We start from the raw sequence: 11,563 nt of genomic DNA, 5'->3' as shown, positions 1-11,563 counted from the left end.
TCACATTAGAGATCCGTGTATTACCAACCATGGACGGCTGCGAGTATAATGTAACACGCGATAAGGTTGATACCGTGCAAGGCGAGAAATAATTATTATAATTATCATTATTGTTTATTTATTATTATTATTATTATTGCTGTTATTACTATTATTAATATTATTATTATTATTTTACGCGGGTAAAATTATATTGACAAAATTACGCTCTCGCGCTACGGCTGGCTTGAGGGGGGACTCGGTTGGAATTTCGATAGCACTGAGTTTTTCGTTTTTAAAATGACTAAGAAAGATGCAAAAAACTCGCCGTTATCAAAATTTCACCGGAGTCCCTCCTTGACGGTAAGGTGAAACGAAAGAGAGAGAAATAAAAAACAACTAATCAAGTCTTGCCGATCGGATAGAAAAAAAAAAAAACTACATATAATTTGTCATTATCAAACACAGCGGAAACAAGGATCGGAATTCAAGCCCGTCACGTGCAAAGGCATGAATTTCTGACGTCGGTAAAAATCACAACTCACGAATCGACGACTGTACATAAAGTGTTGAGATATCATAATATATAATACGTTTGTACATATTGTTAAGTAGTTTTAATTAACGGGTAAAGTATCGTAGTAAAGGTTATTATTATTATGATTCTTCTTATTAATATTACTATTATTGCTGCTTTTATTTCATTATTGTATATTATACATGCATTCATAAATATATGCACACGTATGTGTAAGCTCAGAACCATAACGTACCGTGCATACGTATGCATATGTATATTTACTATAGTATACACTATATATATACATGAAAAAATCTCTATATATATATGTATATATATATATGTATGTATATGTATGTATACGTATATATAGAGATCATTAAAGACGCATTCAATATTTACTAATGATTTTAGGGCTTGTTTACAAAAACTAATATATATTAAATTACAACTGGATTGTAAATTGAGAAAGAGAGGGTGATAGATACGTATTTATAAAATCAATATTCGCTAAGTTCGTTACGTTGTTGTATAGTAATTTTATTCGCGGGTTGTTTAACTACTGCAAGCGTGCCTGAGTAATTGATTAATATTTTAAATAAATTAACTGGTTATCAAATGTAAGAATCATCCTATGAGAAAAGGGTCCTGCAAGCATGTGATTCAAAGATTCTTCCGTGTTTCATTTTTGTGATACTTGTACATATGATACGCTGTTGAAAATAATTCGAGGTTAACGTCAAACTTGTCGTATCTTGATATTAAGTTGAAACTGAATTTCCAAATTTCACAGAATTCATATGCGGCGGAACAGATTTGCACAAGTTAAAAGCTGTCAAGTTTTGAATCCATTTTCTTAAATGAACCATTGGTCTGTTGATTATTTTCAAATTTAGCCCTAGCCTGGTACCAATGAAAACCAGACTTACTGTAAGTAACGTTAGCACTGATTGTGAATCGTATTTATTTTAACCTGGAGATTTGATCTTTTCGAAGTATCTATTATCGAAATAAACACGTAAAAAAACGTCAAAATAATCTAAAAAACAAAATACGCAAATTCCCAGATTATTTCCAACAGCATGTGATAGAGATTGCAGAAGTGTATGTTTTATTGTATTAATTTATCTTACGATTCGTTGTGTCAACCACTTATTTATTCACTTATACGAAGTTGGATACGTTCTTGACCTGTTTTTCCATAAATTCATTGATTCGTTCGATCGTTCGTTGCGTTTGCCATCGTCGTCACATCGCTGTATAATACTATCGTTGTCATGCGGCATAACCACATGATTCTCCGACACCAATACGTACACGTGTACGCTAATTATACATGCATATAGGTACGTAGAGAGAGACTTTGAAATCAGAGCAGTCACTAATTCCTTCAGTCGTCCCTGCAGTGAATTACAATTAACCAAGTATTTTATTCATTTACTATACCGTATATTTTAGTAGGAATATTTTTAGTGCGCTTTGGTAATTCGGTATGCGGCATATAAAATAACGTAATACGCATCATATACGAAGGCATTTTGAATAAAATAAAATTTCAATACCCGAGTTGATAAATTCCAAGTCAATCTTTTTTATGCATATTCTAGTATTATACGTACATACACGCATTAACCATACCTAAGTATTTATACCATATGTATATCAGAGGGTCAGCGCGTCACGAAGCTGCATTCGTGGAAATTGTCTCGCAATTCGCAAATGATATTTTCAACCACCTTCAAAGCTCCTCCGACTTTGAGCGACCCGAATGAAGCTTGCGACAAACCTACGCTTGAGCCGGTGTCTGATGGCATTTTCGTAAAACATTGACGGTTGAAAAATTTTGCGAGTGCAGTCTTGTGAACGGATAACTGATTATTGTTTTTTAGCCGTATACACATAGGTTATAACGTTTATAAAAATAAATAAATAAATAAAAGTTTCTAGGCAATTTTCTATGTCGATCAATCCCGAAATCTTTATCTATTATATTTTTCTATTATATGTATAGTAATTGTACGTCCGACTGTTTTCTTATTAAACAACTTGTTTTGCCTGTATGTATGATTAAAAATTATGTACCGATAAATGATCGGGTAACGTACGTCATTTTGTCTACGTGATGTTAGCACAAGTCCTTTCGGTCAAACTTTCGTAAATATTTTAAGCAAACGACAATTTAATTGATTCGACATAGATTAATTTTTCCAAGTATATATATATGTAAATATACAAAAATCGCATATGCATAATATTAGGTAGACTTCAGTTTAATTATGTTCCCAAACACGATTCGTAAAACCGCAGAAACGAATATGTAGTATGATATATACACTATATACATATATTATACGAACATATTGTAATTCGATACGTGGCGGTACAATAGTTATATCGTACATACGTATATATGACGTTACATAAATACATTGAACATTTTTGACGCATGAGATATAAATAAACACGCGCCATCTCAGTGCGTATTATTAATATTATAAAAAAAGAACTTTGTATTTAGCGAAAAACTTGCAATTTGTTAAATTCCGATGGATTAATTAATAACACTTATGCTAGTCGACCGTAAATTATTATAAATATCTTTCTCGTATTATGATACGCTAGAAAATTTTTTGTCTAACGTGCATAACTACTTAATTTTCATCGTTCTAAGATATAGGAATCGAGCATCCAACGCTCTTCGAGTTTGTTCAGACCAGATTCCAGATGCGAGTAATTCGAAACATTTAATATCAGCATCATAGCGCTGCATATTAGCAAACCACGGTTAGATGAAGTACAGACTATCGTTTTTTCGATGCTTTTGAATCGTTCATGAATTAACTAAATTATTTATTCATATGTCGCATAGCGTGTGGAAAATATTTCAGCTGCGAACGGATGTAAACCGAAGATAATAAACGAAAATCCTACGTAGTAAATCATGTATAAACCATACTTGATCTTTATATGAGAAAATAGTCACTGCAATTATGTACCGCGAGGAGGAAATTTTTACTTGCCTATATATAATAATTTGGATACCTGTTATAAATGAAAAAAAAAATGTTTGCACGGATTGAATTGTTATATTGTTGAGCACACCAATAACATTCCCATGGTTGTAGAAACAATCGAAATTCATTAATCGCTTCTAAGACTAATTGAGGTGCAATTTAACCTTGAGGAAGTAATATCAGAAAAAAATGAAAATGAAAATGAAGAAAAACCAACATTAGTAATAATTCTTAACTGTTGAATTGAGAGCTGTTACAAAGTAATGTATTGGGAAAATTACCTGTGTAGCCAGGGGATCAATAAACAACTATTTTGTAACAATGCCTGATTCAAATTCATTACTTCATATCCAACTTCCAATCCATTTCGTATATACCGTGTCTTCTGATTTTTAAATTCTACCCACAGGTAAGATTGCAAAAATCTGCAGAACTCGTTAAAAAATAAATCTCAAACTTATTTAACATTTTACGTATAGTGTCATATCGGCTTTTCCATTGGAAGAACATTATGTGACCAGCATTGGTTAGTGCTGCTTTGATTGTCCAATTAGTTACCGGTAAGCTAGTGGTTATTATTGCAATTGTCGGTAACGCAGCACACGTTTAGAGATTATAATGCAATAAACAATTGCAGCGTGACGATAGCGTTCTTTCCGCTTTTCTCTTCACCACATGCCAGTACTGTGAGTTTGGATACCGACTGTACGAAATAACTCGTGATATCCTTGGGCTGTTTTCGACGATAACCAAAGACCAACCGATGGTACGAGTCAGCGTGACATCGACTCAAATTACTGCGAAAATCCTGGTTTAACCGGAACTTGCGACCAAGATGGCGCGTAAGATTCATACCGGCGTAAAGCTCGAATTTACTCCCGGCTTGTTTACGTAATTTAAAAATAAGCTCGAAACTATTTTCATTCCGTCTTCGTCATTCTTCATTATTGTACCGGCCTATTGTACATCCAGCTATTACGTTGCCAGTGAAATCGATTCCTCAAAACGTATAAATTCAGTTCAATTTTCGACCGGAAGTTACGTATTTTACCTTGCAGCGATAGCTTGCGTAAAAGGCTTTTTGCCTTTAATACATTTCACGTTTACGTCAAAACGAGCGACTCCAGTTCCATTGGATTACGATTATCCGGTTGCACGGCGAATGACATGTAGTTTTACATGTTCTTTGGATACCTATAATATTACGTAAAGCCGAAGGTCGGAGTGGGTTTAAAAATAGACTGGCAACACTCCGGTGACTCTGCAAATGATGTACTATTTTTCCTATTCCACAGCCGAGATGCCCGACTATTCTACTATTCGTGTACACACGTACGCACGCACACACACACACACGCACACACAGCCATGTGGAGAGCGATAAATGTTAATCGATATGTATATGTAAATTATAGCAACTTCCAACATAGTCCAAACGACGCTACAAATATGCTTGCGGCTAAGTATACGTATATGTTATATATGTACACGTAGTTAGTCGGTTGAAACCATCGATTTTATCTGGATATACTGCGGTCGGGAAATTATTTATACATAATACATGCATACAGTGATAATAATCACAAGACAACGGTGCCAAATGAAAATGATAATCTCCCTTTGGAGACTTTAATTGAAATTCCTGAGCTGTTTATGGTCACAATTTAAATTATCAATTTCAATTTCGAACGTGAATTTCGAACAGGACTTTGGATCGGGATCTTTGAAGTAATTTTTACTCGACGGATTAGGCGCCACGTTATTGGAACGAGAATTAATAACGTGCTTGGGTTTGATCGTTTCTTATTTTCACGTATATCCCATACGCTGGCACGTATTGCTTACAGTCGTAAAATTTATAAGCTTCGGTACTGCCCATGGTATCAGTAGGATCGTTATTGTTCCTACGATTACGATGATTTATACATTCATAATCGGTATAACCATAGTATGAATCGCAGTGGTCTTATAGCATGTTTTACTGTGGCATGTTTCAAACCTACAGGCCCTGGTCATTCTGCGGTACGACATGTCTTCAGGTATACCATACCTTTGATCTTGTTTGCGTTCGCGGCCACACCTCTTGTTCGCGTAAAGCACAAAAGTTCAACTATCTGTACTACACGCACACATGTACACGCTCATTTCTTTAGCTTTCTCAAACAAACATCAGCCGCCATGAAGACGTAAAAAAAACCACGACGAACACTGAGTGACAATAAGAAGGCACGTGGACGCAAAACTCTTTCCGTAATCGGAATTACCAGTGATCGTACGCATGTCCTGGAAGTTACCCTATAATTTTGCAATATCCTAGTCAACGATGATGCTATCCCCGTGTCACGAATCGCCGGTTTATACACGCCCTGACAACAATTACACGCGGAGAATTGAAACTCCGCATTGCGACAAGTAAAACAGAGAAGAATACGTCGTAGAACTCAAGGTACGCGTTTAGCAGCTCTGGTTTACGTATCATGGATGTCTCCTCCCTATACGCCGGGAATAATATATACTTCTTTAGTTTGCTCTTTTCGCGATGAAGAGCTAACTCGAATTCGTAGAAAACGACGGAATTGCCAACGTCACAATTTTATACCACTGCAGGATAATTGCTTGCACGGGGACTGTCGCGTTAAAGTGAGAAAATTAACGAGTCTTTGGTAATTTGGTGTATACATACATACGTCAAGTGAAAAAAAATTTATATAGGTGACAGATCGCTACCCGTGAGCTAAAGTTGAACGTCGTATGCAAGAGTGTGAAAAGCTCGAGACGAAAAGTGAATTATTCTCACTATTACTTTACGATAACAGCCAGGATCCGTGGTTCCTATTTTCATACCCTCACGAAAAGCATTTTTTTTTTTTTTTTTTTTTTCTTGCGAATGAGCAATCTCGAACATCACCGTTCGATGGCAATGATCGATATTTCGCTACCTGAGCTCTCGTTTACTTTTAATTGTCAGTAGTGAGGTTCAGCCTCGTGCGGCGGATGGATGGCTTGCGGTGCGCCGGTATATAAGTATATATACCAGGCTTGGAATAGGGCAGTGGAAAATTCCACTGTGCGGGCTGAGACGGTCAATACTCTCTCCGTGTCGTAACCGAACGTGAGTCTCGTGGATGAAATGTACAGGTCGATTCACCCGCCTCAGTTCACCTGCATAACGCACAGATCCTCCCATCGATTACGGATCCCCGACAATTTCCCCGACCAACTTCGATAGCGAAAGCTCGAAATGGTATCACGCTATCCACGTCTCTTCCTTAGAAGTATCATTGTCCATAATTTGAATTACGATGTAATCGAACTAATGTTTATCATTGGATTTCTGTTTTTTGTGTAAATTCTGAGCGCAGCCATTTTGAAATCGCAGTATTGTGCACGTTGGTAATTCTTATCGACAAAATTTTCCAAGACACGTACATCGATAAGTTACGGACGTCGTACGAATCTTCGAGAATTTATGTTCACTTGGATACGGAACCGACTTTCACTAGTTTAACTAAGTTTGACTAAGAGATGCAGCATTTAACAGATTCTTACTAATTTTTTCCATATGGAAGAATCTGCCTTCGGCACGTTTTGCACGCGAGTTTCCTTGATCCTAAAACCCGCGAGGCGTTCAACCTACGCGCTACGTATTTGCAGCACGAGACTTGTTCGTGGAAGCGCGACTGTAGTTCGAGCGTGTATTTTCGCCGCATGAAATTAACTGAGACAGTTAAAGGAGAGGGAACGCGTTCGTCGTCCTAGTAACGCAGTTTCATGAACAGACTTGGGAGATGATGGGAGGACCCTCGAGGCAGCCGGAGAGAAACGCGGAGAACCGGAGAACCGGAGAACCGGATCCCGATATTGGCGAACCGTGCCGCACGGCCGGTCAAGGACACGCGACGCCGACGCCGACGCCGAAGCGGATCCGAGAAGAAGCGCCGCGGAAGCCCCGAAGAAGTTGGACCACCACCGCGACCGGCAATCGCGATAAAAGCTTGGTTCCATTCGGCGTGAAGTCGGCTGTAGGCCGTTACTCTTCACGCACCGTAATCCCGCACGCGCGTGTGCGTGCACCAACACAAACGCGAGTCGTGCGCAATCGGCAAGGCACTCGGCCAAGGCAGCGCCGCGCATAATATCCCTCGAATGGAGCGGAGGCTTTAAATAACTGTCTGCAAAAATCCCTGGTGCACCATGAAGTCTGCTCCGAGAGGTCCCAGACGCACGCACAAATGCGTTGGTAGCACGCGTGTTGGAACAGCTCCGACCATTCGGCGTCTCGGTGATAGTTTTCAAGTCCTTTAGCGACGCGATTGTCGTTTGCTTACAGCAAGAGCAATCAGCAGTAGGGAGCTGTACTGGTAACGTCTTTTCGCATGATCGGTGAAGGAGCGTTTTCTTCGGGATATAGAGGCTGAAAAGCTATTTAATCGGGGAGTAGGGTTGATATTCAGAATTTGAAAAGCTCCGAAAGCTACAAATTTCGAATTTTTTGGTGGCTAAATTTGAAGTGAAGAAATCAAACTATGACGAAACATCAAAGTTTCGAATGGCCCGAAACCCGAGGCTCAAAGTTTCGAATGGCCCGAAACCCGAGGCTCAAAGTTTCGAAAGTGCAAAGTTCCGAAAGGGCGTAGCTCCGAAAAATCAATGGTCCGAAAGTGCGAAAATGAAAAAATGTCAACACCCGAAACATCGAAATTCCGACTGATCGAAGATTTTCAGTTCTGTAAATTTCTGTTTTCATGAAATTTCATCACTTTGACCTTTCTTTGTTTTGGGTTTTGGATGTTTTTACGTTCGGATTCCTGGTCATTTTGATATTCGGTTTTCCGATTCTTTGCACCCACTCGTTGAGTAAACTACGCTGTGCGAGAATATTTTCTCTTTTGGAATTTTGCTCCATCTTAACTTGAATTTTCGGAATCTTGTATCTCGGGATTTTGAACCGTCGCGTGTCCGAATATTCGACACTTTGTTGTTTGGTGAAAGTTTGATTTATTTACTTCTAGTTTCGCCATCAAATAATTCTGAATTAGGCGCTTTCGCAATTTTTTCAACTTCAGAAGTTTAAACCCCGCCCCGTCTAATCTCACCTTTCGGAGATAGATCGTCGTGGATCTGCGACATAGCAAGATCGGTTTCCTGCCACGTGTACGGTTTCCTGGAATTATGGAAAAGGGACTTTGACCCGAAGAGGATAAGCTTACGCTGATCCGAAGACATCGAAAACTTATTCGTCGTTCATCTCGACTCGTCCGTTAATGTCTTTTTAACGTTAATTAACTAACATAGCTGAGATGCGATTTGATGAATGAATGATCACGCCGGAAATGCGTTGGAGGAATCGAGTGGGTGGTTTAAAATGCGGTTCCTGTACTCATTTGCAGGAAACGAATATGTCGGCCGTGCCTATAAGCTGTATAAATGTCGAGAACATTTCGTGACACGCAACGCTCATGTGCCATTGAAGAATTAGTTCCGATCAGTACCTACCTTAATGCGGCGATTGCGATGATGGAGTGAAATTATAACACTTGGAATTATTCCGCTGACGAACCAATGCCACGGTTTATTCCAAGTGTATAAAATATGTATGAGGCATTCCACGAGAACTGACCATCGGCGATTTTATTTATTTTCAAGTATGGTATAGAGTGTACAAAGAAAATCATGTTTCACTGGGATATAGATTTTTTGGACCACAGGTGTGATTTTTACTGCTTCCAAAAACGCGAAAACCCAATTTTCGAATGAAAAGCCACGACCGATTGGCTTCAAATTCTTTTCACAGATTCTTTGTTAAAGAATGAAAATGTTGAGACATAAATGGAAGTGAGCATGTTTTTGGTTCAGAAGCTACAGGCGAAACTGGAAATTAAAAATACCCCAGCAGGTCCACTAAAATTCCGGTCGACAATTGAGGATAAAGCTAACGAATTGTGACTCCACCTGTAAAAACACCGAGCAACGAAGAGCCGATCGATAAGACGTACAAAGCAACTGAGCGTTGGAGAAACGTCATAAAAGTTGCTAAAGAATTTAATACGCGTAACAGCATGACAATGTGAACTCGATCGGCGGCGCTGACGCAGTTTGCAAGCTGCATTGACAAACTCTCTCAACATCTCAGTTACAGGTCTGCAGTAATTGATAGATTAGCGTTTCCGGTTGGTGACGACATCGCGCCTCGGTCAATCGGGATGATTCGTTGATTAGGTTGCCTCAAAGCGACAAATCAAACTTTGCACATCATTTGTCCGAGGGGATATTGGATAACCGATGAGTTAAAAAACCCATCGGTGTAATCCGCTTAACTGGGTGGCCAACGCAAATCGTGCTCAATCAGCAAATGACCCTGAGCTCAACGATGCTTGCATGTCGACATGTGGGGGACTGTTAGGATTTTTATCTCAAGTGACGATCAATCAGCACTCGAAAGGTTATTATTTTTCACGTGTCATATCTATGTCTTTTATAAATTATCTCAAACGTATCTTTACTCTAATTTCTCGCCGAAATTGATCGAGTTTTGTTATCACAGTGCTAGGTCGGGAAGGCGTTGGTAAAATCCAGGAGAAAATTACTGGAGGTAAATAAATTGGAACATATATGAGAGTGATTTGAACGTCGACGTCAATCCACCGCATCGTATCCCGACTAGGAAAACACGACCGTCGTGTTCCGGTCAATTGTTTGACCAAGAAACTCAATACGCCGCGATTTGTAACCATCCTGGACCTTCGTTATAGTACGGCTGAATCAATATCCTTAAATCATAGAGTAAACTATGAAAGGCTTGCGTAACCGCCATGTGCAGATATCCGCGACTATGTCTTATGCTTATTGGAAAACCATGTATAACCATGATGGAATGTCGTATTACGTACGAGCTACAGTCTCTTTGCATTCCGAGGTTCATTCATTCCCCTAGTGTTTCTTAAGTTAGTAACAAGTTGCGGTTCACCAGCAGCATTGAAACTGATGCGAATTGACTGCTTTTGGAAACAATGGCAAATTGTTACGATGTAGGATCTCAATTATGAATTGAAATAGCCTCAAATAGGAATAAACGAGATGTCCGTAAGCGTTAGGCACCTCGAATGATACAAATGTTAATAGTACCAAGTGAATGTGTTTCAAATGAAAGTGAATACTGTTTCAAATGCGAGTCCTGTTAGGCAATTTCCTGGAATGTCGTTAATACCACGATGACTTTTGTGTAACAATGGCATTGGAATTGTACCGTTCACGATCATGGATTCAACGAAACCTTACTGCCCAAACGTAAAACGCCTTACGCAATCCGATATGTCGCTATATTCACCGCTGGACAATCAATTATTCCCTTCTACAATGAACTCTCGCCCTCTCTATACCCTTTGTGCGTGTTTCCACCCTCAAGCAGCTTTCTCATTGCGGTTGTTTTCGGTACAAAGCTGAAATAACGTCCGAGCCAGAGTTCCGACCTCGTAACATTGTGAAGCTATAATAAATATTGTCTGAAAACTCATTTAACATCGCTCACAGGAACTAGACGTTAATGAATTTCACGAACAAATCAACGTTCAATTAATCAGTGATATGTCACCACGGTAAAGTGGGCCAATAACACGACACACCGTTGCTTTGAGAAAAGTATTCAATCCTTATTGACGTGTGGTAGAAAACAGGAAGATTTTCTTTTTTCTAAGCACAGTTTGCGATGGTTTTTATTTATTTATTTTTTTTTCACTCCACCGCACGCAGGCTCGGAAGAATTCTTCCTAGTTTTCTGTCACAGATTTAGTAATATCTAGAGTAGTACACATCCGTGACAATTACGAGTGATTACCACACTTTTTGCAACTGTCCTTGTGCGACGTTGTTAAAACCCCCCAATGACCCCCAGCACGTAATTGCTGGAAGGACGCTTAATTTTTTCCCATCCGTTATTCCTCCAAGAGTGCTTTTCCCGCCGAATGCCCATGTATGATTGAAAAAAAGAAAACTAGTCGTCATCTAACAGTGTTGCGGAGTTGAGGCAACAACACAACTTTCGACCATATAA

The 11,563-nt window shown here is 39.1% G+C and overlaps 1 long non-coding RNA gene across 1 annotated transcript; it reads right to left on the bottom strand.

Moving 5' to 3' along the window:
* Positions 1-1,349: 1,349 nt before the first annotated feature.
* LOC124185451 lies at positions 1,350-10,196 on the bottom strand. Its single transcript, XR_006871398.1, has 3 exons — positions 10,186-10,196; positions 4,332-4,336; positions 1,350-1,485 (listed from the first exon to the last, which is right to left on the bottom strand). It is a non-coding gene; the product is annotated as an uncharacterized LOC124185451 (long non-coding RNA).
* Positions 10,197-11,563: the final 1,367 nt, after the last annotated feature.

This window comes from Neodiprion fabricii, chromosome 6 (assembly GCF_021155785.1).
Source record: "Neodiprion fabricii isolate iyNeoFabr1 chromosome 6, iyNeoFabr1.1, whole genome shotgun sequence".
Classification (NCBI taxonomy): domain Eukaryota; kingdom Metazoa; phylum Arthropoda; class Insecta; order Hymenoptera; family Diprionidae; genus Neodiprion; species Neodiprion fabricii.
This window is presented reverse-complemented; position numbering and strand designations above follow the sequence as displayed.